The sequence below is a fragment of the Etheostoma cragini genome, chromosome 9 (genome assembly GCF_013103735.1).
Source record: "Etheostoma cragini isolate CJK2018 chromosome 9, CSU_Ecrag_1.0, whole genome shotgun sequence".
Lineage (NCBI taxonomy): Eukaryota > Metazoa > Chordata > Actinopteri > Perciformes > Percidae > Etheostoma > Etheostoma cragini.
The window spans coordinates 1,056,934-1,063,574 of record NC_048415.1 but is presented as its reverse complement, the minus strand read 5'-3'; positions in this window follow the sequence as shown (position 1 = coordinate 1,063,574).

Sequence of the window (6,641 nt, the reverse complement as noted above, 5' to 3'; positions counted from 1 at the left end):
AGGTCAGGACATGCTAAGGACGAGCATGGTAAGGTCAGGACATGCTAAGGTCAGGACATGCTAAGGACGAGCATGGTAGGCCCACTGACTGACCCGGGGATATTGTGACAGATGAACCTGATCATAAAATATGAATTTGCCATTGGAGTCATGAACAAACAAGTTGAAATGTTGTTTCTCTTAGGACACGGGTGTTAAAAAAAGTATAACAGCATATTAGGGCCATTTTAGGTTTAAAAAAAGAAGAAATATTTGGGATTAAAGTCCCATATTTATGAGAAAAACTGGTTGCTGCAGTGGATGATAAAGTTAGACTCAGAAATAAGTGATAATAAGTTACATCTGAGGCGTTTAAAGACTATTTGTCCGTTGTTTATTTCTAAAGAAACACAACAATGTATAAAAGGCTCCATCACCATGTAGCTCACGTTATGGCCCTTTAGCAGCTGCTTTAATAAAAATAGACTAACAATTATGTCATAACCACGCGGCTTGCTGTCGTAGAGTAGAGAAATTACCGTATTGTCAGGAGTAGATTGCGGGCAATTGGGGAGACGAGGTACTCTGGAAATCCAGAGTTCTCATGAGAGCACAACGGGAATTTTCTCAGCGAGTTACTCTGGCATCGAGTGATGCTGCTCATTAACTATGCCCTCGTAGCCGAGCTGCACCAATCACATCGGAGTATCTGATGTAGGCGGGGCCAGAGGTGAGCTGCACCAATCACATTGGTGTATCTGATGTGGGCGGGACCAGAGGCCAGAGAAAAGATGACGACAGTTTAGTCTACCAGTTAGCTCCGCTGGTTGCTAAGCGTACGGGGCTCTGGATACGTCACCCCGTGTGGTGTTGTGATTGGTCGTAGTGTTATCCAATTGCAACCAGTGAGATTTTTAAATGCACGCTTGGTGCCGCCCCCTCAAGATGGGCGACTTTCATTACTCGATGCCAGACCCTTAATCATTTTGGATTTGGATTTCCAGGCTAGGGATGTGGAGGCATACAGTCAAAATGACAACATGATTAAATTATTAATGACTTAGCTTCATCTGTATTAGAGATTAGAATGACTTCATCCAATTTCCCCGCCTACGGTTTCATCATTTCCTCAGCAGCAGATGTAATTTGCAGCCAGGGTCAGTCTAGGATCTCTCTGTAGGCTTGTGAGCCGAACAAAACAAATCAGGTCACGCCAATCACATCGTGTATAGAGGTGGTGGGCGGGGCTTGACATGATGACGGCAGAGTTGCGTCGGTTCGGCTACTGGAGAACAGCGGTCTTTGGACTCGGCTTTGACCGCAACTCTGGAAGACTCTCTGAAGTCTTTCTTAAAAAAGGAAGTCGTGTTACGGACACGGCAAAAGTTTAACCTCAACCAGCGCTGCTCTGGTTGGCTGTAGCGCTGTCCTATTGCGTGCAAAGGGAGTTTAAAAGACAACCGTTTATCCCGCCCCTCGGATTGAGCCCGGCCAATGGGGAGTTCCCAGACCCCAACATCTGGATGTGGGTCTGGCTTGTCATGCTAATGTTCCCTGTTTAACCAGTGATGAATGTGTGTTTCCTAGGATTGGCTTACCCTGGTCTCCTTACCCTGACCAATCTCACTGATCATGCCAAAAGATAACGATTCCAACCAACGAGGGCAACGGATACTAGCCAATCAGAGGCCGAGGTGTGACACATTCCTTCACGATCCAAGGAAACACATGTTCACCTGGTAGCCATGTCTGACGTTGTGTGAGTTGCGCATGTCCAATGGCCGCCATCTTTGAAATGCACGCTCCACATCGTGCAAGGGACTCCCATCGTGTCTCTACAGTATCTGTGATGTGAGGAGTTTCTAATGAGAGATGTGATAACCATGAATTTTTTTTCCACGTGATAGCTTACAATTCCACATGTAAAATATCCATAACAGATGTGGTTATATGTGGATTTAACATCTGGTGTGTTTACATGAAATAATTGATTGATTATTTATAAAATGCCTCATGATGTCAAAGTGTGTTTTTGTTAATTCTGATGGAAGGAATGGAAGATGAATATCTGCGTCCTGAATATTTAGTCACGCTCCGACAGCACCGGCCCCCGGGAAGGTAAACACAGGCACGAGAGCGGGAGGCAGATCTGTATTCAGTACAGGTATGTGTGTGTGTGTGTGTGTGTGTGTGTGTGTGTGTGTGTGTGTGTGTGTGTGTGTACCTCTCTCTCCCTGGGGCGTTGCATGGCCGCGCTGTGAGGACGGGATCTTTTATCTTGGCTGACGTCCCAATCAATCAGGCAGACACTGATGGAGACCCAGGGTGCCCACACACTTCTCTCTCTCTCTCTCTCACTTTCTCTCTCACTCTCTCTCTCACACACACACACACACACACACACACACACACACACACACACACATCTGGAGCTTTTAATCCCTTCCTATCTGCCCTTTGTTGATGCCTCTTTGTTCACGAAGCCAAGAGGAAGGTCTTTGCGGAGTAGTGATTGTGTGGCTGTGGTCTCACCTTTAACACACACACACACACACACACACACACACACACGCACACACACACACACGCCTGGGCTCTGTGGGACAGTTTTCTGAGGAGGGGGATCCAGGTAAAATTCTCAATGACCTCCGTTAAGTCTGCAGGGGTGATGAAATATCCTCCAGAAAAGAGGTCACATCACATGAACACTAACAGCGTTTTTCAGATATAAACTGCTCTGAACTGGTTTCAAAGAGACCACATCTTCAGGATGAGGGGGGGGAAACAATAACATGGGTTGTCCCAATGTGACAAAATGAGAAGAGAATTTCTTCTGCATCTCTTTCTCCCAACAATAAAACCTGTTTTGGAAATGCACTTTTTCTTTTCTGTCCGAGCGTGAGTTGAGATCAACATAAATCTCACGTTTAGACGTGGTTAGCCTAGCTTAGCATAGCAACTACCGTAAGTACTGTAAGCAAGGGGAACAGCTTTAACATTTACAGCAGGGTAAACATTACTTACAATTGGTTTAGGTGGTTAGGTCCTTGCCGTGTTCCTGATGGTCACTAGTGGTTGCACCAGAGCAACTTTAAGCGAATGAGACAACATTTCAAATTCTCTCTCGAACGCTAATCACTTCCCTTAGTGTTAATATTAGTTAGTATTAAAGAGCCACTAAATAACTATCATTAAGGGCAACTACCCTTTTCCCAACCTGGACCCTATTTTCCCATGTTGTTGTGTGTGAGAGACTGATAATACAACAACAATCTTTAAAATTGGTCCAGTATGAAGCGTAAATGCTGTAACTGACAGCAACATGCTGCATTGCAATATAGCCCTATATCGTCAATCTGGTCCACCAAAAGTGCCTGACAACATTAATGAAAGGATCCTTACAGAGAGAGACCTTTTTAAAACCTCCATGAGACCTTTCTGTGTAACCAGGAACAGCTCTGAGGTCATTAGCGCCAAACCAATCAGACTCTATTATAAAAAAACAGAACTTTTAGCGTCTACATATCCAATATTTTTGCATGTAATTCGGTAAAGTATGTGTTTATTTCAACTAGAATTGTGATGGGTGGAAAAGTGGAAAAATCAACCATTTCCATAGTTTTATTTGGTTTCTGAAGTGTATTTTACAATGCTAAAATGTACACAGTGTCTGGTGGGTTTGGCCAAATCAATTTCGCGGATGTTTTTATGTTTAAAAAAAAGGATCCTTTACTGTCACAGAAAGGTCAAATATTCCTTTCCATAATGTCAAAAACACAGAATATTAATCTGAAATACAAGCTGGACAATCGTCCTATTGCTTTGTTAGCTACTGACAACATGCACCTTACAGTCTTCATACAGTCTTCATGCATCCCTGATAACAACCACACCTCATTGCCGTCCTGCATTATTATTTAATAAGTGTTACTTTATTACTGTTAAGTTGACATCTCCCTGTTTTGTTGTGGCCTGTGAGCTTGTCTTAACGCCCTAATAGAGTGGGTTTACCATGCATATTGTAAAATGAAGCCAAAGGAACACCCGCAGGGTCCTGACCAGTAAGTTACACTTACCTGGAATCTGCCTTGCGTTCATAACCAAACATATTGAACATTAATAGGAAATAAACAATAAATACAGACACAAATGTACAATATAGATGTATAACATTTCAAGATGACAGTTTCTAGTGAGAGGAAATAGCTTCTACCTTTTGGTATCCACCGTTCAGACCAGCACATGATGAGCATTAGACATGCATAGTCAGTATGAGTTCATCAGTGTCATGTCCCTGCAGCAGACATCATGTTGTCCTGATATCTGCTGCAGGGACGTCCTAAAAACAACATCTAGTGCGTATTGTTTGTCCTCGGCAGTCAGGATCTCCGAGGTCAAAGTCACGAACGAGCCCCGAAAGTCGGGAGTTGGTCCCCGGGCTGTGATTGGCCGCCCACTGCTCCCTGGAGGGATGGGGGTAAATGCAGGGAATACATTTCCTTACATGCATGTGACAAGAAAGTACCTTTTCCTTATTTAGTTACTTTATTTTATTGTCTCCTTAACCCTTGTGCGGTATTCAGGTCAAATTGCCCCATTTCAAATATTAAGTTACATTTTTTCTACCTGAATTCAACGGCCTTTCCTTATTTCCTGTGATAAACATGTATTCCTGACTCAATTCATAACATTATTCTGGATATGACCACTTTTTTCCAAGATAAGAATGATCACATAGGGGATTTTTAACATGAATTATAACCTTATGACACAAAACGAACCCCACTTCCATGTTTAATAGTGTGCTAGTAGAGACTAATTGCATATTTGGTAATAGATTATGAAGTAAAATTTGATTTCAGAATTGTCTTTAAAACCCCGAATAAGTCAGGGATACGAGAGGGTCCCAAAGGGAAGACAGCACCAGGGTTAACCCCCCCCCCACCCGTCCATCATTAGCCACACGGGAGAACAAAGTTACTTCTGTTTTCACTTCATCATCCACATCCTCATCATCGCTAATGAGCGGACCGAATTGATTAAAGCTGGCTCCTGATTGGCCGGGGCCTGGCACAGAGAGATTACATCCCATTACTCCTAGTGCTCTAATTGGTCTCTGTAGGTAACAGGTGCCAGGTACTTAATGAGGCCTGTTGTGGCTGATGTATGGCCACCGTACCGTCCTGAGCCGCCCCGGAGATGATGACGCCTCGGAGACTAATAGCACATGAAATGGCCGCCGTTGTGCGGAGGGACAGAGACGGATTGCTGTGGACGCAGAGCGGCCATTGCTGTTCAAATCGATGAATCTGTTTGGAAAGAAAGAATGGAGGTCAATGTTTTCTCTTTGTTGATGCTGTGAAAAGTGATGAGACGCAGAGACGGCGTTCCAGGACAGAGACAGCTATTGTTGACGTAATCTTACATTTTCTATCACTTCATCATCACACTTCACCTCCGACCCGTCACCTCTTTTCCTTGGACTTCTTTTCCGGTATAGGCTCTGATAGATGTACTCTTTTCTTGCGGTTATTTGCCTCTGGATTGTTTTTCCTCTTTTCTACACTCTAATCACGTGTGGAGGAAAGAGAAAGAAGAGACATACTGGATAAAACAGGGCAAATCCATCAGTCTATCGGGAAAAAGGGATGTGAAGAAGGTGAACCAGAGTCGCAAAGAGTCAAAGTCAAATCTGGGACTCAATCCAATCTCTTGTGGACTTCGTTGGTCTTCCTCGAAATGCTGAAGAAGCTCCTCAGTTTTACGCCCCATGTTGCTACCTGATGTGAGTCGAGTGCAGATCGGAGTCGTGCACGCGTCACATTGTGACACGTAGCCTGCAAGATGCTAACGAGGGACTTCTGGAATGTCAACACACTAAAAATGGACCTACTTAAACAAGTTGGTTCACTGCTAGCTTAGCTACAAGTTAGCATCAAACTCCTCACTACCTGCTAGCTGCCTGTCCCCTGAACAGCGCATGCACACCCACACCCACACCCACACCCACACACACACCCACACCCACACCCACACACCCACACCCACACCCACACCCACACCCACACCCACACCCACACCCACACACACACACACACACACACACACAAACACACACCTTGTGCAGGGAATATATGATGTAACATTATCTATGATGTAACAGTTGTTAACAGTTATGAGACAGGAGGGAATTCTTCAAAACTTTACCCAAGAACATTCCTGTCTGAAAATAGAAATACTTATTTATACTCTAGGTTATTATAAATCATGTGTCGAGCTTCCAGAAGAATTCATTCCTTTAAGAATAGGTTGGATGCATTTTGCCTTTCAAAAGATGTAATTGTAAATAATTATAGAGCTTGTCAGTAACTTATTCAGGAATTGTGAGAAAATTGTAATCATGAAATGAATGTGTTTTATGAAAACATATATAACAAATACAAATATTTTGGTTTTGTGCCGCTTGAGTCTGGAACAGAGGATTTTAAATCCTTTTTTCAATACATTTAATAGTTCATTTCATCATATTTTCCCCCAGACTGTTACATTTCTCTTTAAAGGCACTTCTGCATCCCGATGGCTTCAGTTGACTTGTTTGACTGATGGCACGAGGCCCAAACATCGGTCAAGTCCATATATTTAGGTCTTGTTTCCTCCCTTTG